We start from the raw sequence: 23,216 nt of genomic DNA, 5'->3' as shown, positions 1-23,216 counted from the left end.
TGGAGGTTTTGTTGTTCAGGGGGGCGGGGGGTGTGTTTTGGTGGTTTTTTTTTTTTTTTTGGTTGGTTTTGGTTTGGGGTGTTTTTTTTTGGATGATTGTGTTAGTAATTATCCACAGGAAATGCATAACAAAGGAAGGGGCTACTCTCCAGTTTCTGACATCTTCAAATATAGATTTTTTTTCTGAAGATAAGATTTAGTGACATACAACTGGGTTTTAAGGACCCATAATTAGGTGTACAAAATGAAAAATGTTAACTTGATAATCTTGCTGGTTACTTCTAACTTTGAAATGTGTTGACCTAAATACTGAGTTTAAACCCTGAGCAATCTTGCCACATTCCCAGCTTCCTCTTCAGTAGAAAATCTAGGTAGCAATCAGGAGGTCAGTCTTATCTGTGCCCATATTAAATGCAAGGTAGATGAATTTAGTATGAAAGCAGCTACATCCTGGTGACTTGTTACCTCTGCAGATTGCTGCAAATACTTCTGCTTGGTTCATTGTCATGGCCAGACCTGTTCCCAGAGATGGCTTCACATACAGCCCTCCATTTACTTTTTGATTTAATATATGTGAACCAGTTTTGGTCTTAAAATCATGTGGATATGTTAACATGTTTAATGTGAGCTTATCTGAGCTATGATCTATGCCATCAAATTTAAGGCATGAAAATTTTTTTTATCGCTTAAAGATCACTTGAAAGTTCAAATGCAGTATCTATAAAGCCTCTAGAGACCATCAGGCAGTACACTGGCTTAGCCTGGGTCCTGTCCAAGCTAAAAAAGGGAAAAGAATGTGAAGATGTCTAGGTGACATCTCCTTTTGTTTGTTTTAACACACTTACTAACTCACACCAAAGATGGTCATGGTAAGCAAAATTTTTGAAATGTTCCTAGTACTGTGAGAGTTACTTGAACATAAGGTTAGTGACTCTAGGTTCAGAAGAATGCTGGCACTGTGCCCTCCTAGGGGAAATGTGAAAGAAATCAGGCTGTAACAGAGTCAGCATGCATTGTTTTCTTTGGTTTGGTTTTTCTACAAGCCAAGATAGAAACCTTCCACATACATCTTCAGCCAATATAAAGAAAGAAAAAAATTACTGATAATTAACTACTTAGGATTTTTTATTTCTCTCTTAACTTGGTTTGCATACCTTGAAGCCAGTCAGTTTCGTATAAATTAAACTGACTTTGATCTGATCAATGACCAAAATGTATTACTTGGAAATTAAATATTTTGCATAAATATTATTGCTGTTATTGTAGAGAAGAAGGAAAATATTTTTAAACAGTAAAGTTTATTATTTGAAGAGGAGAGGGGAGCAAAAAAAATATGAACTTTTTAATCTAAAACCATTACAGTTTTGTGTGGTTTTTTTCATAATCTTTTTCTTAGCGTTTCTCTCAGTTCTAAGCAATCAAGAAGGATTAGAATTTTTTTTAATTAATTCCTTTTTCTGTTGAAATAGTGGTTGAGTGTGTAGCAATACTTACATTGTATTCCTAGTCCAGTTTTTCAACAAACATATTATCTGTGTAACAAAACCTGTATATGGGTAGAACAAAAATATTTTTTAAAAGCAAAGCAGTATGCAGTCATACACTTTCATAACTCCAGCAGAAATCTTTAGTTTTAGTTTGTACCTGTCATTTTTTTCATTGTAAAATTTGTCACCCCACTGCGGTATCTCCAGTGCTTAACTTGTCTCCAAACACATTAATATCTTTTTATGTTGTGGCTTTCCTTCAGTCATTTGTACCCTCCAGCTACAGGGCGTGTTATCAAAATCTTAAGGCTTGGAGTTATGCTGTGGCTTAGATGTGGAAAATAATCAAATATTAACCTGTTAGTTTCATAAAGAACAGCATGCAATTTCAAAACTATATCTGAATCACTATGATTAAAAAAATAAACAGAGAAAAACTTGGTCGCTAACATAGAATCATAGAATTGTTAGGGTTGGAAAGGACCTTAAGATCATCCAGTTCCAACCCCCCTGCCATGGGCAGGGACACCTCACACTAAACCATATCATCCAAGGCCTTCTCCAACCTGGTCTTGAACACTGCCAGGGATGGAGCATTCACAACCTCCCTGGGCAACCCATTCCAGTGCCTCACCACCCTCACAGGAAAGAGTTTCCTTCTTATATCCAACCTAAACTTCCCCTGTTTAAGTTTTAACCCGTTACCCCTTGTCCTGTCACTACAGTCCCTAATGAAGTTTCCCTCCCCAGCATCCCTATAGGCCCCCTTCAGATACTGGAAGGCTGCTATGAGGTCTCCATGCAGCCTTCTCTTCTCCAGGCTGAACAGCCCCCACTTCCTCAGCCTGTCTTCATACGGGAGGTGCTCCAGTCCCCTGATCACCCTCACAGCCCTTCTCTGGACTTGTTCCCACAGTTCCATGTCCTTTTTATGTTGAGGACACCAGAACTGCACACAATACTCCAGGTGAGGTCTCACAAGAGCAGAACAGAGGGGCAGGATCAACATCATTCCTATCATCAGTGTGCAATCTCCTGGAAAGGGCTATAAACTTGTATTTTTGCAGGGTATCTCATCTCAGCTTTAATGAAATATAATTATTGATTTCATATCTTTACTGTTTCTCTTGCAGTTTACAGGTGTATACTTTTGTCTTTTTAATCCCTGCCTAGCTTCCAGAGGCCAATTTGCAGCACCAGATTTTGTTTGGAAAATGTTTATGAAGAGTGATTAATTTCTGAAATATCATCTGAAGTTTACTTTATAATATGCTTCAGAGAAACAGATAATGGGCTAAGGATTAATTGCTCTTAGAAATGAAACAAAAGCTTGGTCATAAGTAGCTGCTCTGAAACAAGAGAAATAGCTCTTAAAAAAAACCAAAAACAAAAAAAAAACAAGCAGAAGGGTTGAACAAAAATTGTTTTAAAAAAACCCAAACCAAACAAAACAAAACCCACAAAAAAGCCGAGAGCTCACCTAGAGTTAGCAAGTGGAATCGCTTTCTAGAAATCTGTATAAAATGAAAGAAATAAAAATTCCAGAAGATTCACCTTTGTCTACTGGAAGGTCATACTCATTTTTTTCTTTGTAGCAAAAGAAAATGAAATCAATCTGGTAAATATCTATAGGAAGCCATCAAAAAGAAAAGTGGCTTCTCTGCTCTAAGAAAAAAGGGAGGTAAATTCAGATCTGACAAAACTTGGACTATTCGGAACCTGCCAGTCCTGCTCATTTTTAAATCAAACAGCCAGTCCTAATGAGGTGATGAGAGTCTCAGGAAGCAAAATCAAACAGTAAAAGATACATCTTAGGAAACATTCTCAGTTAGTCTGGTGGCCTGTAAGGGTGCAGAAAAGCAAACCTTTCTGCTTTCAAGACCTTGAAAAGTTTATCTCTTACCAGGAGTAAAAATCTTTGTCAGTCCCCACTGAAATAGGTGGAAGGAGTCATGCTGTTTACTCTGCTCAGGAGAAGAGTAAATATCCAGGTGGGTCTTTCAGAAATGCTCACTAGGAAGCATACCTGCTATTCAAATTATGAATTCATCCTAAAATTCCCTTTTTTTTTTTTTTTCAGACCTTTTTACTGAAGCCAAAATAGTTTTAGCATCTGTAATTTTGTGCCTTTGTATTTAAAAACTTTTTTCTTGAAGTATGAGCATTCCCATGTAAACATTCTTCTTCCTGTGCATATACTGTAAATATCATCAGAACTAGGTAATTTCTTTTTACCATCTATATAAATGTTTCATAAATGTTTCCAGAAATTTATAGTTATCACTTATATTAAATCAGTGTTAAAAAGAGGATTTCAGTAAAGATGTGGATAAGCATTATAGTAGTATATACATTAGATTTTTTGGAAACAAACAACAAAACTAATAATAACTTAAAAAAAAATACCTAAAGAAAAGAAGCCCACAGTTTGTTTCATTTCTGTAAATGAAAATAACTTGGCATCAGGTCAGTATCTGCTCAAGTCTACTCCACAGCATGTTTTACAAAAATCGCACACATTTACTAATCAATGGATATTTGCTGCACCGTGATTGCCTCAAGTGACCTTCATCCACACCAAAGTCTTATTCCTCAAGGGACCAGTCCCACTCAGCAAGGGCACACTCGGATGTACATTAAGCTGATCTTTCCATGGTTATGTGATCTATTTTCATAGTATGTTTGCTGTGATTACTGTGAACTGAGTTGTACTAGACAGAGCAGCAAAAGCCTCCAAGGAGTTCTCTAGACACCTGAAGCAATAACTGGAAGGCAAGGGCACGTGAGCTTTTATTTACTGAAAGATACTGTTTAAAGATTTTTGAGAAAAGCAGTTTTATAAACCCTGAGAGGTAATATTCCAGAAAGCAAGACAGCCTGGAGGCTTTACTCTGCACCCACTTATACAGAGTGCAACTGAATTAAATGGTATTATTTCAGTGAAAAAGACAGATTTAAGATCAAAATCAGGAAAAAGTCGTATGAGAACAAATGAAGCATTTTTCTCTTAAATTTCTAGATTTCTAGATTAAACACTTGAATAATTTGAGAACTTCTTTCAAGCTTTGAGATTGTTTAATCCTTTGTTTTTATAATTCTTGTACAGTTAATTAGTTTGTAGTTAAATAAAACGTTATCTCAAAAGCATTGAAATGTAGCCTATCTTTTCCTGAAGCACAGTCATTTGATATTGAATCAGAGAAAACTCCAGGAACACATTCACCAACAGACTTTCAAGTTGACAAGCAAGTATTCTTTATTGCAGTGCCCAGAGACACGGGGGATAGCTCCTCCTAATGTGTATCACCATATTCCTACACAGGCTATCCTTATATAGTCACTTGGAATACATATATATTCATGAGGCTACACATGAATTACATCATTTTCCAGAAATGCATACATACATACATGCATACATACATTTTCCCACATGCATACAGAAATGTGATGGTGGTCTTTGAGGGTCGTTTACTTCTCCCAACAATCTTCATAACTTCTGTCAGTCTTTGAAGCACCAGCTTAATTAACATTACAGAGATAGCAATCATCCTGTCCTTCGACTTATCAGTTAGTTTAACTGTGCCCACCCTGGACATCTGCTAGTCCCAGATACTCCCCATCCTGTTTCTCTGTTCTGCTTTTCTTACACTTTTTTGTACTAAGGTCCTAAGGACCTAAAACTATGTCAACTACCTACAAGCACAGCAGTTATTTTCCATTACAAAACCATCAAACTTAACATTACTTGGAACTGATTACATTTTGTGCATTTGTGCCTCCTTGTCTCAATATACAAGAGAAAAGAGCTTGTAAAACTGCAATAAAATCAGGAATCTTGTTCAGGACTTCTACTCTTGGTAATAGGTTCTCTCTGAAGTGATATTACTTTGGTATTTGCACCTAAGCATAAAAATTGCTTCTCATCAGAAAGGGTTAAAATTTTTGTGTTAAAATATCTGTATTAAAATCACAGACTAATTGTCACCACAGAATTAATTACAAAAAGGAGCTGAGCTTTGTCTTCATTCTAAGGGGTGAGTAAAGCCAAACAATAACTTCTCCCTTTTTCACTTAATCAAAATCTCATTGAAAGACTATAGTGTTTAAATACATCCAGAAGAAATCAGTAATGCAGAAGCAGACCAGGCTGCACTTCCAGCCTTCCACAGGATTTTTCCTTGGCAGTGTCCTAAGACATAGCATAGCAACCTTCAACCACACATGTTGCCTTGTGAAGTGTGGCTTGGAAATGGTCATATAATTGAATACAGCATGAATGCCACTCCAAGTAAGAATTGTTGCTTACCCTGGAAGCTTTCATGCTGGTCTTACACAAGTCGAAAATGCTTCAGAATGAGCAAATGGATTCGCCATTCCATTATTTCCCCTTTCCCCACTGCAAGTTGGTGGGTAGATATGACTATGCTAAGAGAAATTTTAGACTTAAACCTACTTGCTGAAGTGTAATAGAATACTCAATCTAGTAAATAATAATGACAAGCTATTTTTAAGTGAGTCCAAAAAAAACCATGTTAAAGAATATATCAAACAGGAGAATTTTAAAAGAACAAATACATCAGATGAAATATACCCTCTGCCAATGTAATTTAGTATTCATACCCTGCCAAGATGTCAGTAGTTGGAAGGAGAAAGACTCATCAGCTTTCAGAATGTGTGTGAGTAGGGTTGTTCAGGTGAATAAGATTTGATTCAAAATGTTCCAGGTGACAAAGATGACCTTTGCACTCCCTGGAAATCACAAAGGTTTTGTGGGAAATAATAAGCCTTTCAAGAAATTGTGAGCTTGAGGAACTGATCCCAGTTTTCTTTATACCATCTATATAATGCCCAACTTTTTTGACTTGGTGAAATTAGTCCTGCCTGACATAAATGGGAGATAGCCCAAGATTGTCTATTACCTACAAGATGAGGATAAATAAGCTAGACTGCGAGCAGTGTACCCCAACACAGTAGAGGATTTCAATACATCACTCAAATAATAAAGCCATAATCAATGTGTGCAGCAAAGGAAGTTTCCTCCAGCTGTGCAGCCTGAAAAAAAAAATTTTTGAGGATCATAGCCCACATCCTGGTTTAGACAATCTTAAAGATGAATGAGCAGTTTTACTTTAATGCAAAAGAACATAGCAAGTTCAAAAAAAAAAATAAACAGTATAAAGGGACAGACTAAGTAATGCACATTAGAAATAATCTCTGTGTAACCCATCCGACTTTATGAAGCAAGGAAGAACAGATTCAAAGAATAAATCCTATGATATTTTTCTGGCTGATGATGGGAACTTATAAGGAGAGTCCCCTTACCTTGTGTCGATTCTATCTACTGGAGTAATAATTGAACTGTTCCTACTGAAGAATTTCATTCATACAGAACTTCATGGCCTTGAGCCAGGGAATAAAGAAGCATCCCGTGTTAAACACACAAATATCTCACACAGAATCAATTTACTTAATTCAGATTATTTCACTTTTCTGCTTTTTAAATACATTTTATATGCTTTTTCAAATTGCACCTTAGAATTACTTAAACATTGTCATTTTGATGATTTATCTATGGACTTCTGTGCAGCATTCTTCAACTAGCTGGAGTTCTCATTTTCCTCCACAGTACACTGTAAATTTGGGTAGACTTATTATCTCAATTCTTTTTGTTACAAACACAGTATCAGATGAGGGCAAGAAGGGAGCAAGTGACCTTCTCAAGGTCATACAGAGAGATTTACATCCACCAGCTAGTAGAGCATCTAAAATTCCCACTTCACTGCTTTATCAGAACACTACCCTTTTATTACTCAGAAAGTTTATTATGTATATTAAAGTGTATTAAAACTCCTATCTTGGAGGACACAACTTGTTTAAGTCATAGCTCACTTTTTCACTCAAGGCTTTACTGTGTATATTATAGTAATGACAATGATAATAATCATAATGTAAATTATGTAATGAGCAAGCAGATTAAGAAATCCCATGCCAAAACAAATGCAGTGAAAGAGTTAAGATAGTTCTTCAACTGATCCGAAGCTGGTATTTTAATGGTCCCAACTAGGATTAGAAGTTAACACCTCATTAAGATGAATGAGGGATATAGTTTGCACCTTTACTGTTGCTTCTATGCTGTGTGGCTTGCAGGCTCCTTCTACTGTTTCTGGAGGGCAGGTTTAAGAAATAAAAGAGTGCATTATATAGGGAAGTCTCTTTCTCAAAGAAATGACTAGTGACAGTATTTTTAATGAAACAGTTTTAGCAGATTGCCGGTATGAAGACCAAAACATCAAGGGATTCACGATCTTTTCATACCCATGCCTTTCCACTGTTAGGTTTCACGGCATAACAGAAATATTATCACTCACAATGCCTATTTTATACAGGTGCAGTTCTATAAAAGTGCACTCAGTAAGATTTAAGCCCTTCCCATATAGGAGGAAAACCAGATGTTTCCCTCATGGCCATATTTGCATTCAGTATTAAAATGAGAAAAATCTAAGCCCATCTAGGGGCAGAATCACAGGTGTGCTTTTAATAATAAAATCTAGTGCGAGTGGGCTTGGTTCTTTTTCCTCTGTCTCCTGCATTAAAATATACATACTGTGTACAGATAAATAATTTGCTTCAGTGGACCTTACATGTGTTTTTCCAAGGAGATTTGTATCATGCTCCAAATTAAGCTGATGAAGGAAGGCAGAGAATGGTCTAATAATTTGCCAACATTTATCAAATGATACAGTTGCAGGCACTCCTGGGTGCCAACATAATGTGTTTGCGCGACACCTCGCTGCCTCTGTTTAGGTTTGCTTGAAGCCATATAGCTTGAGATAAAATAGGTACAGAGAATTCCAGGTGGGTCATGATAGCTCTAAGATAAGGGCATAAAAAAATAAAAATAACCTTTAACCTTAGTACACATATATACAAATGTGTGCATATGCATATAGGCATATTCTGGCCTGCTAAATCACAGTAAGGATGGTTTTACATATTAACATTATTTACTTGAAATAACTTGCAGAAATAGTGGATTTTTTTTCTGTATAAGTATTTATACTTTCCCTGTTTTGACATATTTCTATAATTTTAATTAACTTCCCAGTAGAATTACAGATGTTCACTTTAAATGGAGAAGCCTTTTAAACATAAATGCCCTCATATTTACAGAAACAGAACTGGATCTGAAGTAATAGAGTTTGCCCCAAATCCAAAATTTAAGAGCCCACAGCACCCTTTCTCATTCAAAAGACAAAATTCCCATAGATGCAGTAAATTCTGCAACAGAGTCTGCAAGAGGCCAGTAGGATATAGCCTGCAGTGATTAATGCTAATTCCTAGCCAAGGTTTTGGAAGGGATTAGTGATTTTAGAGATGCAACTTTGAAAAAAATGTCTAAGAGATTGATTTTCAGAAAAGGAACAGCCTTTTCTTTCTGCAAATTGAACCCCTTTAAATTACCTGTGCTTTGGTATTCCACCACGAACATACTTGAAATTACCAGTTACTTCTGGAAATCTTGTCCAGAATTTAGCAATGTTATTACTCATTGTCGTGGTTTAAACCCAGTCAGGTAATTCGTTCGCTCACTTCCCCCCCTTTCTTGCCCTCCCCCTGCTCTCGGAGGGACGGAGAGGAGAATCGAAAAGAATGCAACTCCCACGGGTTGAGATAAGAACAGTTTAGTAACTAAGGTATAACACAAATCACTACTGCTACCGCCAATGATAATAATGATAAAGGAAATAACAAGGGAACAGAATACAACACCTCACCACCCGCTGACCGATAACTCGCCCCCAAGCCCGACCAAGCTCCGACCGATACCTCCTCCAACCCTGCAGTCTCCCAGCCCTTCCGGCTCACTCCCAGTTACATCCTGGGCATGACGTGCTGTGGTATGGAACACCTCTTTGGTCAGTTTGGGTCAGGTGTCCTGTCTCTGCTTCCTCCCAGCTTCCCCTCCTCCCTGGCAGAGCATGAGGCTCACAAAGTCCTTGGCCAAACCAAAACATCTCTATCAGCTCTGTTCCCGAGCCGAAAGTCAAAACACTGCACTGCACCAGCTACCAAGGAGGAGAAACATGACTGCTACTGCTGAACCCAGGACATTATCCACCCCTTATTCCATACCATTCACGTCATGCTCAGATCCCACATTTTCAATATACCATCACTCTTATCTTGGTGCACTCTTATCTTAGTGCATGGACCAGTCCCTATAAAGCTGCTGCGTCCATCTGGTCCATGTCAGGCTCCATCTCTTGTAACAGTCTTCCAGAGCAGGAGAGACTGTGCGCAGTGTTCATACTCGTGAATAACCTGGGCAATAGTGTCCATTGTTAAGTCCACCCCTCGATCATGAGTCCATCTCTGTGTTGCATCTCTGCTCTGGTGGCGTGAAGTGCCATGGGCCCACCAGGCTTAAAATAATTCACTGTCCCCTTAAGCAGTTTCTGCAGCTTGTTGCTGGGGACTCCATACAGCTGCCTTCCATCTCCGACGCTTCCAAAGCACTGGAGGGGCCCAGTGGACTAGATACTTGCCCATACTGTCCCACACACCCTGCCACTCATGACTCTCCAGCCTTGGGGAAAATCTCTTGGTCCCCCTATATTGTTGTCTGACCCCAGACAAGACCCAAACCTGACTCTGCTTAACTTTTGAGATCAGACAAAATGGTTGTGGGTAGAACACAGCCTGTGTGTGTGCCAACATGCTGATCCCCATCACAATCAGCAGGCAGGTCCCAAGGATACCCAAAGGCCATTCAGAGCCTTCAGAACTCTCAAACGATGCTGCTGTGCTTGTCACTGGGGCTGGTGTAGCTGCTGTGCTTGCCGGCTCTCCCACCACCGGCTTCTCTTTTCCTGAGTCCAGCTCTTCCTCCTCTGCCTTGCTGGGAAATGCTGCGTGGTCTCCTGCATCCTCCTGGGGCTCGGCGGGTGGCTGCCGGGGAATGCTCTCGGCCGTCGCGGGGCTCGGCTCGGCCGCGGGGCTCGGCTCGGCCGCGGGGCTCGGCTCCTCCGCCGCCTTATCCCGCTGCTCGGCAGCCGCTTCCTTCTGCTCCTCGACCGCCCCGGCCTCCTCCACCGGCAGCCGTCCCCTGGCGGCCTCCGGCCCCGCTCCCTCCGCCGCTTGGTCCCCGGGGCCGCTCTCCCGGGCCGCTTCAGCAGCCGCCGGCTCCCGGGGCCGCTCCCCCTCAGTTCCCCGCAGCCTCACGAAGATGGAGAGTAGGGTGAGGGCCAGGACGGTGAAGAGCAGCCGGACGGCCAGGTACAAGTCCACGGCCACGTCCGTCCCGCCCTGCTGCTGGAGGCCACCCGTATTACAAGCCATTGCCATAAAGCACAGTGAGACAAGAACCTTAGCCCAGGCCCCACACTTGATAAACACTATCACAGCAAATACCGGCTCTACGTAAGTTACAACGGTCTGAAGCTGTGAGATCAACAAGAACAACTCTGATACCCAATAAATCAGCATTGTGATGAGTGACTATTAATCCAGTCAGATCTGTCGTTATCTCAACCCTTCGTGCCCCACGTTGGGCGCCAAAAAGAACTGTCGTGGTTTAAACCCAGTCAGGTAATTCGTTCGCTCACTTCCCCCCTTTCTTGCCCTCCCCCTGCTCTCGGAGGGACGGAGAGGAGAATCGAAAAGAATGCAACTCCCACGGGTTGAGATAAGAACAGTTTAGTAACTAAGGTATAACACAAATCACTACTGCTACCACCAATAATAATAATGATAAAGGAAATAACAAGGGAACAGAATACAACACCTCACCACCCGCTGACCGATAACTCGCCCCCAAGCCCGACCAAGCTCCGACCGATACCTCCACCAACCCTGCAGTCTCCCAGCCCTTCCGGCTCACTCCCAGTTACATCCTGGGCATGACGTGCTGTGGTATGGAATACCTCTTTGGTCAGTTTGGGTCAGGTGTCCTGTCTCTGCTTCCTCCCAGCTTCCCCTCCTCCCTGGCAGAGCATGAGGCTCACAAAGTCCTTGGCCAAACCAAAACATCTCTATCAGCTCTGTTCCCGAGCCGAAAGTCAAAACACTGCACTGCACCAGCTACCAAGGAGGAGAAACATGACTGCTACTGCTGAACCCAGGACACTCATTCAAATATGCATTTTATTTTCCGATTCCTTAAAATTCCATTTTGCTTGCTCCCTTTTTGAATCTATTATACTTTGAATCACAAACTTCTCCCTGTTGCTGAACAATCAACAGGCAATATATTAATCCAGGTATAATTCCTAAGCATCTATGGAGATATTTGCAACGTGAAGGGCTTGAAGCCTACAACACATATACATGAAAGTTCAGTAAGCACTGTATCAGCCTCCTCATTTTCCAAAACATCTGCAGGATTGATTTATTTCTAAGTAATCTAACCATATATTTGTTTAAGTAATACAACCAAAATACTTTGTTGCTTTCTTGAAATGAGGAATGAGTTAACAGCATACATGAAAGTTGTTAGGTTGTTTCTAAATAACCCTAAACGTGTATTTAAGCAAAAAAGTTTCATATTTTCACTCTACACTCTTAGGAATTTTGAAACAACTAATTACTGCAACTATGCAAATTTAGTGAAACACAATTTAATAAATATCAGATATATGGATAAATCATCCAGTGAAGATGTGCTTTATATCAGCTTGTACACATTCTGTGCTTGCTATGTAACCTGTTTGAACAATAAGTGATAAAAGACCAAATGAGTCAATGAAAAAATCCCCTAAGTCCCAAATTGTGAATTGTATGCTATTAGATCTCTCCATGGGTAAATGTGTTGCTTGCTCTGCTGTAATCGACAAGCTCCCTCTTAAGTAAATACTGTCTTTTTTTGAAAGAAAAGATCTACTAAAGGCCTAGATTTTCTGTATATCACAGAAATATATTTTAAAGCTGCTTTTATTGTTTCACAACAAAGCCAAAAACATTCATCTGTCAAAACAATGATGGCATTTGCATACTTTTTTTTTTCATCTGGCAAAATAATGTATGAACAGAATAAGGAAACTAAACTGATTGTGTCCAAGCTCATGACTAAAATCTCTCCTACCAGAGATATTTTAACTAGCTAGACTCCATTGATCTACAGCAAAGCTTTGTCAACGAAGGCTTTTTTCTTAAATTGATTCTCCATCTTGTCTTCTCATTCTTTCGACAGCACACAGCAGGAAGCTCTGTCTACATACAGAAAACAGGATCTTGCTGTAGGCATGGGTATAAAACAAAAAGACAGTGATTAAAGAAAAAAACAGACTGCTGTTAGTATTTGATCTTAAAATTATTGATCACGTCGATCAGTTACAAGCAGAGTGCCCATTTAAATCTGTAATACCTGTTAATGTTACCACAAAAATGCTGACCACTTGAAAAAACAAATGAATCTATATGATAATACAATGTAATGTTTATTCAGCTGTATAGCTATTTGTACTATGTGAAAGTAAGTGCAACATTCCACTTGACAAAGTATCCCACTTGTCAATGATCATATCTCTAAAATTTCTATTAAAATGTATATGATATCAGAATCTGAGGTTCACATGACAGACAATTTGAACAGTTTGCTAACAAAGGACTTCTGATTCTGATCAAATTGTTCTGATTAACAGCATAACATTTTTTCTTACAAGTGACTCAAACTCAAGCATTACATTAGGATACTGTTAAAAACCTACTGAGCTAAGCCAGCATCAGGCTATATTTGTCCTTTATGTAAAATTGTATGTTTATTCTGTCTCATGAGTTTACGTTTCTACGATTGTACCAATAGTGCCTCTAAACATACTTGTGTGTAAATATAATACAAAAATAGTAAAAAAAAAAAAAAAATTAAATCTTATTTCAACTTCAGTTGCTGGTTATATGAAAAGGAAAAAATATTTGACCATTTGGAACAAAACAAAACACCAAAGATCTTGAACCAATCTCTATACATGCTTTAATTTATAGTCAAATGTAAACCACTAAAGCTTGTCACCTTAAGAAAAGGTGGATATTTCCAAGGGCAGCAGTTGTTGTACACGAAGTGCCGTGATGAACAGAAATGTTCATGAAATTTACAGTATTGTCCTTCTCTCTATGAAGAGTGGAAGGCATTTACTAACAATTTGATGATGTCTCTGGGACCGGAAAAACATACAAATAACACAGACAGCTGCATCTAATCTGTAACAAGTAAAAATATGTAGGAAGGTTCATTTACATAAGAGACAAGTAGGAATGTATTGTAATTTTGTGCCAGCCAAAGGGTTTATAGAAAGCCTTTGCCCATCTCTAATGTATGTGTAAATTAAATTTTATGAAATGCATTTTAAATGGACTTCATTGATCTTCTGAATTTATCATAAGCCTTTAGTTCATATTTGGTGCCAGTCTAGTGTGTCACATGGTTTTCAAACCAATAGAGGCTCATATTGAAGGTTTTTTCTTTGTTTGAACTACTTTATTCGTTGAGTGGAAGGATTAAAGATAGACTAAAAAGTCATTATGATGATGTACTAAAGCACACATTGGTTGCTCCTTCACTATAAAATCTGCTTTTTAAGCACATTCTTCTGTTAGAAGGCAGAATGAAATGTCATTAAGCATCTGGACATAACAGTAACTATTTAATATTGTTTGTTTGTTTTTCTTTTAACCGAGGCAACACTGAAATAAAAAAAATATATAGATTTCATATAGAAATTATTATGAATTACTCACCTTTCCTTATTATAGATAAAATATAGCGCTCTCAATTATTTTTAAAGTGACAGTTGGATGGAAAATGCAATAACTTCCTAACCTTACTTTTTGTCATTGGGTTGAAACTTGATTCACATTAAAAAATAAAATCCTCAAGCATGCTTTTTTGTGCTTTTATATTATGTATTAAGTGCTGAGCTTTCTGTGTAAGAAAAGATACACGTGGAACTCTAGAATAATAATAAGAAAAAAAATCTTAAATAATATATCAATGGAAATAAAGAATAAAAGAATGCACATCATATTATGCCATAGAACCTAAAAATGCTTGTTTTCCTGCAGTGGGAAAAATAATGTGAAACCTTTTCCCCTTGCTCCCCAAAAAAGACATTTTTTTTCTTCGTATTTTTCACTAAGTATTTTTTTCTAATCAGAAAGGAACTTTTTAATGCTGGAGCCCACTTCATAACGCTAGAGACAAATACACAAAAATCTCTTTCACATTCTTGCCAGTTAAATTATTTATCTAGCGATGATGCTTTCTTTGCGCTTTTCTTTTAAGACAGTAGGATTTCACCCTTCACTCCTGAACTATTTTCAAGCCCTTGAATTTACTCTTCCTTTGAATTGTTGGTTATTGGCATTGAGGTATTTCTCTGCTCTTCTCCAGGACTTTGAAGTGCATCAGGAATTAATGCCAGGGTTTGGCATAGAGCAACTCTGCCTGGGTAGGAGGGAAGAGCTCTTTCCCTCCTAGAAGTGATTGAGTATGCATGGCTGTGTGCTGGGACTTGTTTCCAACCACTCTACTCCCAGGAGAAAGCTGCTTGTGCTGATATGGGGAGATAAGAGGTGTTCACAAAAATGCCAAAAGGAAACATATACCTGTCCTCCTGCTTGAGATCAAGCCCTAACTGCTCTAGAAGATACGTGTTGCTATAGCTGAGCAGCAAAGGCTTTGCTTTGGAAACTCAGACTGGGAATTCAAGGCCTTGATGAAGTTTATATTTTCCTACACAGGGAAAATTGTTATAATTTCTGGTGTGGAGACCTTTATGCTTCTAGTACCCTATAGAATTGCAGAGGTGTCTGAGTGCTGTTTATCGCTATATCTCAGGATAGACTGCATATCAAGGACAGGAAATGCAGAATGTGAGCAAGGTGCAAAATCACCTCTCCCTCCCCATTTACACCCAGATGAAATGCTGATTACTTGCTGATTAATATCACTGGCAAGAATATAAAAGCAAATACTATGTCTTCCTCTGCAACTGTTACCTCCATCCTTTCCTAGTCCAACAATTCTAGCATTTATTTTCAGCATGATGTATTCCACTAGGTTTTCTGTCCAAATGAAAAAAGGAAACCAAAACATGGGATGCTAATTCTCTCCTTTCACTTGAGCTTGTTTTATTGATTTTAAATAGGCTTTGTCCTTATTTCACAAGATCTGAAAATTTCAAGCATTGTTTATTACTAGGTGCAAAAAATGATGTAAATATTAGATTTTCAGAAGGTTATCTTACTGCGAGTTTGAAGCAGATTTTCAGACTAGCCACATTCTATTTTGATCTGGCACAGAGTTAATTTTGGTCTGTGATGTGCAGTATTTATCTTGTCAAGCCCTCTGTTGTTCATGCACACACTTGTGCATATGGGATGGAGTGTGAGCAGCCTGGAACAACAGATAGCAGTAAAAGTATTTAATACCTTGCAAAATGACTGTAACCTAAAAAATTGTCAATAATGCAAAGCAAGAGAGCTGTAAGTATAGGTTTCCAACAAACCAGCTTTTTTTTAGACTTATTTATATATTAACATCAGGCACACAAACCCCTGAGGATTGTTTTATCACAGATACATTGAAGGAAACGTACAGTTTGAAATGGATTAAGGTGGCCATGAGAACCCTCTGCTAATTATGCAGGACTTTTGTATCAGTTAGACTGGGTGCTTGCTTGGTTACAAAGCTTTGTTCACCTCGTCATCGATTCTTCAGTGCAGGGCAAGATGAACCTCCCTCTGCTCTGATGCCAGATACCATAGAGGGTGTGTTTCAGAGATGAACTTCATCACTTGTCGGTATCACCTACCGGCTTATACCCAAGTATGGACAGCAAAAGGCACTTAGCAGCAAAGCAAACACTCATACACCCTGTTCTTCATTTGCACAACATACAAGAGATGTTAAGACAGGATTGGGCTTCCAGTAGCATTGTAGCCATATTTAATGCTCCTCCTTCATCAGCCTGCTCTGAAATTTCATTAACTGGAAAATGTAGGAGGGTTTTTTGGCTCTGTTACATCAGTCACCTCCAAATTTTGGTTCTTAAAGTCATTGGTCAGTCCACACTGCCAAGTCTTCATATTCCACCATTGAAACAACCAGCCATGATTTGATCCCTAGATAAAAACCCGGAATCCTGCTAATTACTTCTACTGAAAATTAGTACAGCTGAGACACAACCCACTGATCCAGAATCATGTCCTCTGCGACTACAGACAGAACTTGATTTACACGACAAGCTCTCTTGGCTCTCTAGAAGATGATGGCTGCCCTCTAGTGACAAAGATATTTCTGCTGACACATTGCAGGAGATACAAACATGTTAATAAATACCATCTTGTAGATAAAAATATAAGACTTTTGGATATGGTAAAGAATCTTAAGATCATGAACAAATACATTGGACTTGGAGGCATTAGAAAAAGAAGCATTCCAGATTAAACAGACAAGCCATACTCAGTCACAGCAAATTTTTAATTTTTTGTTTGATCAGAATTTATAGATTTTTTAAATTTATATTTCTTTTATCAACTGAACAAACTGTGATTATTATAACAAGACCAGAATAAGAGCTCTGCATTGCAGAGAGGTTCTATTCCTGCTAAAAGCATCCATCTGACTCTTATGCACACACTGACACTTGTGCATGTATGCGTGTGTGTGTATCTGCATGTGGTAACAGAATCATGTTTTCACAGTTTCCAAGATGAAATCAAAAATTGAATTGAAGCAGTAGTTATTGAGTTCATTTTTTAAATAGTGCAAACAATATCAAATGCTAGAAACATTACTAGAAATCATGAAGGACTATACTGAGAATGAATAAAGAGCTGTGTTGAATGTTTACATCAGTGTCTTATTTCATTAACTAAGAGACAGCCCACAGAATATAATGTTGTGATTCAGAACAAATATATTAAAGAATATTCTGTGTAAACTCTTTGAGTCTAGTTGCTCTGGGAGAAGCTAAAATCTCATCTACAGGAAAACCATGGGGAAAAAATATCAAATTTCTACATGATGGTGCATCTCAGAATAAGAGATTTGAGGGTAAAAGTTTTCTTCTCCATTCTGTCTGTGAGAATCTAAGTTCATATTTCTGAAGTGATGTGCTTCTCATTTCTTTCAATGGTAATTTCATTTCTAGATTTTTTTTTTTTTTTTCCCTAGATGTGGTGGTTTTAAGATGTGAAAACTTGCCTTCCTTAACTAATGCTCGACGCTCTCTGGTACTGAGAGAATACTGTCATGTCACCTACCACACACTCACTTATCTGTGGTATTTGCCTTTATCCTGTTCAGCAAGCTTGTTATTATGTGCCATCATTCTTATTACCGATCTACCAATAAGGGGTGACATCATGGACTTTTAAAAAATGCAAAACTTTCCATCCCAAATTTGTTCAAATCCTGATATCAGTCCTGAAGCTCAGATCTGCAAATCAAGTTGGCATCTCATACTTCAAAAGTAGTGAAGTGTTAGTCATGGATTTGGCAACCACAAACTAGATTCTTACATAGGAATAATTGCTGTTTAGGAAAGCCCTTATGCACATGCTTAATTCACATTCTAATGTCATACTTCCAAAGAATATAGCCTTTTATAACAAAGATAATAATCTTTCTATCCAAATTAAATAATAGGACATAGTGACTATCAGATTTATTGTCCTTAGCATAATGCAGAAGGAAAACATTTCCTTGTTGACAAGAGTACTTACTATATGCTGAAGAGCTCCATTGACTTCAGTGGGATTTAAAGATATTAGAAATGTTTTCCAAACTTTCAGATATTTCCAGAAGTAGAACTTGAGAGAGGATAAACATAAACCCCTCTTTCCAAGTGTAAGTATTTATTCTTCATACTTACATGGCAGATGCAGTTTAGCAGCAGATGTTCTACTACCAAAAAAAGTTTCTTTTTAGCATGGCAAAATATTTCTGAGAGGGCAATTTCTACATTTGGCAAAGTTATAAGACTGAATTATTTAATTTTGTACATAGGAAGAATGTAACAACTTTTTATTGTAAGAAATCACATGAACTGCCTGGAATGTAACATTTTAACATAGATAAAATCCATGGACTAGTCTGGCATTGCACCTGAACAAATAGAAAGTTGATTATTTCACACATCTTTGTATAATAATGAGCCCTTCACATGAAGAAAGCTGTGGTCTTGAGAGACTTCTCCAGCTATTGTCTTCTATCTATGGGAGATGTTGAAAACTCTAACAGCTCTGTCACTGTTCCTCTGCAGCTGGCAACAAGAAATAGTGGAAGATCCATAAAGGTGAAAATTTCTCTAGCCTTGAATAAAACACCTCATTTCTTGACACCCGCTCTCAACAGATCTCACTGCTTCACTCCAAGCTTATTATAACCTGCAGTTTTATTCAAAGGAAGGGAGTTGTTTTTCCTTGTTATCCACAGGTTTTGACAAAACTTTTACAGAACACATTTGCTGTATTGTTGTCATCCCCTTTAACATTAAACCGTGAAAAAAGCACATTCATGAAGTGGCTGTAACATTCATTTCAGCATTTCATGCCAAAAGAAACAGGTGCTTCCAATTTTTATACAGTGTGATCATTTGTCATGGCCTTTCCAACTTTTTTAGTCAATGGGTGTCTGAACTATCCCCCAGTTTACCTTATAAAATGTAATTATGTGTACTTGTGACATTGTTCATTAATTACTTCTAGTGGTAAAAATGATGGGTTTTCCTACATAGTGTCTCTACATGCAACTTCTCCCATTGTTAAGATTGTCCAAGGGACCCAGGTAGCCTCAGCATACAAAGGCACTGTCACTGTTGTAGATCGGATCTATTTTAGGCAGATATTGATAATTCTACTTCTGCCGACAATGTGGTGTTTTGGGTCTGTAAGCCCTCATCTGGAGAAAGCTGAACTCCTCCTTTCATGTGTAACAGAAAATCCTGGTTTGATATTGTACTGCTGGCTAACATTCAATCCAATCAAACTGTATCTTACCTCATTGCCTTCCTAGACCTCTCTAAACCTCTTCCCATCTTGCCATGCCTTTGCTTTGCTGAAATCATGCAAGAGACCTATATAAAAGGAAACCAAATCCAATCCACCCGTTATGTGCTTTATGTGCTTATAGAATAAAAACTTTGTAAACATACCCAATGATTGCTTAAAATCATTCCAAAGGATAGTGTGGAATACATTCATCTGACTTTCATTCTCTTCCAGAACTTAATGACCCTGTAGATTAGTTTCTCATGAAAATACTTCCATGAAAACATTTTGAGACTCTTAATTCTATTCATTTTGCTGAACTTCTGTATCTTATTTTGCTTTCTTTTTTATGCTTTGGGTCAGGAAGCAATAGTGCATTGAGTTATACCAGCTGACTCTCTGGCCTTAAATCTGTCTTATACTTTTCCCTGATAATGTTTCCAGATAATAAAATCTGGATCCAGATGCTGAGTTCTTTAAATACGTGCATTTTATCATCTTAAGTCTTACCAAATCAAGGAAAGCATACAGTTAATGTAATAGTTGATTTCAAAACTATGTATGAATGCCTTGTATAGGAGATCAGAGTATTTCACTTATAGCAGCATCAGCATCTGCCTGTGGAAACCACAGTTACCTCAGATATGGGTCAAGCTGTGTAAGATGTCCTTAGTAACTTCCTGTCACTGAAGCAGGTACAGGTTCTTCTTCCACACTCCTCAGTGGCATTCATTTGACCCTCTCAGAAGTGACTCCATTCTACTACTTCACACTCCAGTAAAAAAACAAACAAGCAGATTTCCACTGAGTTAGTGATCTGCATTGCACTGAGCTGAACAGTGAGCTCATTCTGAAGGGCCTGACAAGCACCAGAACCACCACAAAGCAGGGCAGCTCAAATTGCAAGGGCAGTGCGAGCCAGGGAGGGAGAAAGAGCAAAGCTTTTCATTTTGAGGGGCTATAAATTGTTTTCCATCTCATGTAACTTAACTCTAAAGGTTCTTCATGGTAATTCATTTTTATATGCCAGATTATTTTATTGCCCTGGTCTGGTTGTTTTGTCTTGAGCTTTTTTTGGCTTTTGGGTTTTTTTTGGTTGGTTTTCATCTTTCATTCACCTCTGATATATTTGAATTTTAGAAAAGTATTATCAATGTCAAAATATGTCCTTTAGTCAAGACATTTTTGTTGAAAATATACAGAAAATGAAGAGGGGTGGATGGAATATCACTCTGGCATATCCAAACCAAGACAATAGCAAGAAAAGGCTAAGAAGATTACCATACTGGTGAGAAGTATGGCAATAACAATATCACATCTAGGATCCCCACATCCTGTTGTAACTCCACACACATTCATCAGATGTTTTGATGTAGTGCCACTCTCTTGATCTCACTTTTTTCCCACGCATAGTGAAAGCAAATTATGAAATCTCAGAAATCGATATGAACAGCTCTTAAGTTAGGTCTTTTTCAAGGGACTGAATTTGTGCCACAGTTAGAACTGTAACCCAGCTGATCTCTAAGTGCTAGAGATATGAATGTTTAATCATGATGATCAGCATTGAAAACATAATATTTTGAAATATTAGGTGTTTTGTATATAGACTGTCTTTCTAATGGAGTGTCTAAATTTCATTCTTTGTCTTGGACTTTGATTTTACAGGACTGTGTAGCTTTTTTATGATAAAGCAAATTTTTAGTAATTTCTTCTGATGTTGTCATCATCGGTTAGCAACACCTGGCTGGATTTGTAACACAACATCTCTTCCGACCAAGTAAGCCCATCTACAGAGCAATTTATCAGTAGAGCTGCCTTGAGCTGTGTCCCAGAGATTTTATTTTAGACCAATTCTGCCCTTTCATAAGTGTCTCATAAAGTCCACTGCTGGATCATATCTACTTTTGCATTGACCTGTTTATCTTAGCACTTCAGCAAGCAGGGAAACTTCTGCATGACATCAGCATGAGCACTTACAACTTCTTCCAGGCTGGAAAGCCATTTGGAAGAATTTAACACTGAAAAAACAGTACATGAATCTTTGAAGAGGTCACTCACAAAAAAAAATAGTGCCAGTAGTAGAGAGGAGCTAATACTAAAAATTTCTGTGGAGGAAAAAAGCTGGGGATAGAGAAATTGAGCTATACAGCTTGCAGAAGGGCAAAGAAGATCAATGTGTTTATTATCAATAAATCAATTTGCTAATCCAGGTGGAATTCTACAGCTGTAGGATGTAGAGGGTAAAAGGAGGTGAGTGGGTTGAGTTTGTTGGTTTTTTTTTTTAAGAGGAAATCGATATCCTAATCAAATATCAGATGGGAGATGATGAGTAGAGAACAGAATCTACATAATGTATGGTTCTAAATTGGTTTCCTAAAATACTCATGTTAATGATGAAGGAACTCATTCTAAATTAGTGTATATTGACATCGTTTAATATAACTGCCATAACTTAACTTGCACCAGCTGGGAAAATGGCTTAGCATATCCAAAGATAACACTAGGGTGGAATTGCCTACTTTCTTCAGTGATGCTTGTTCCATATGGATAACAGTAAATTTATACAGGTTTTAAGTAAAATCAAGCCCATAGTGAGGATAGTTTGGAATAGCAGGCAAGTCTGATGAAACTTTTCTAGACTGGGATACAAAACAAGGCCTCTGTCTGCCTCTCTGTTCAGAATAGAGATTCCTCACTAGCAGGATAACTCTAAGCTATTGCAGTTGAAGACCTCACATTAACATGAACTAAAGAATGCCCACTTCAGCATATCATGATGCTCTTATTGTTATACTGTCTAAAGTATCCAATCCAAACACATCATATAAATGCTTTTGGATCATTTGAATTTAATAAAATTCCTTGGGCAAAAGAGTTTACAACATGGTTCTTAGATTTTGCAGAAAACATTTTGGAACAATCCACAACAATAATCATTAAGTACATGGCACATTCTTTGTGTTCTATATATAACTCAAACATTCTTATTAGTTTATTAAAACATTATGTTTATTAAACATGCAAGTTTATGATTAATGTGGAACTCATTGCATATATACAATATTAAAAAAAATCAAAACCTTTAAAGAATCTTTATAGAAGCTCTCATGTTTTCACCATGAATATTCCCAGACTTGTACTTTAGTACAAGTTAGATTGGCTTTGATGATATATGGGGTATTGGGATAAAACCAGGAGAAATGAATAGACCCCTTCATGGGTATATAGAGAAATAAATAAAATTGCATCTAGATAACAGGAAAAATAAAACAAAGCAGCAGATAGGATGGATGTAATGTCTTCATTTTTCTTTTATTCTTAAATTAACTACTCATTCCTAAGGAAAACTTTTGAACATTCTCATATGACTAGAGCTGTCATCGGTTAAAAACCTTCTGTGGACTAGAAAGCCAGTTATTTCTTGATGCACTGGGCGATTTAAAATTGTTTCCAAACTGGTTAGTTCAATCTATGTTCATATATAATTGTGTAAAATAAACTGGCTTTCATCTGCCATATGCATTACATTTTTTGAGGGTCTCCCTCTTGGGCTGTTATCCTCTAAGTATCTACTGGTACAGTATGCTCATGCAAGAATGAATTTTTAATTTAGAAAATTATAAAATATATAGTTTTACATTGGAAGAAAAGCAACAAAATGTCTTGTCAGATTCATATCCTGAAATGTACAGTTCTGAATTTTTCCATATATGGGAAAAAAAATAGTTATTATTATAA

This window comes from Pezoporus wallicus, unplaced genomic scaffold, assembly GCF_028554395.1.
Source record: "Pezoporus wallicus isolate ANWC-B61680 ecotype Strahan unplaced genomic scaffold, APGP_CSIRO_Pwel_v1 contig_4238, whole genome shotgun sequence".
In the NCBI taxonomy this organism is placed as follows: domain Eukaryota; kingdom Metazoa; phylum Chordata; class Aves; order Psittaciformes; family Psittacidae; genus Pezoporus; species Pezoporus wallicus.
The sequence above is the reverse complement of the archived record's forward strand: the minus strand, read 5'-3'. Positions refer to the sequence as shown.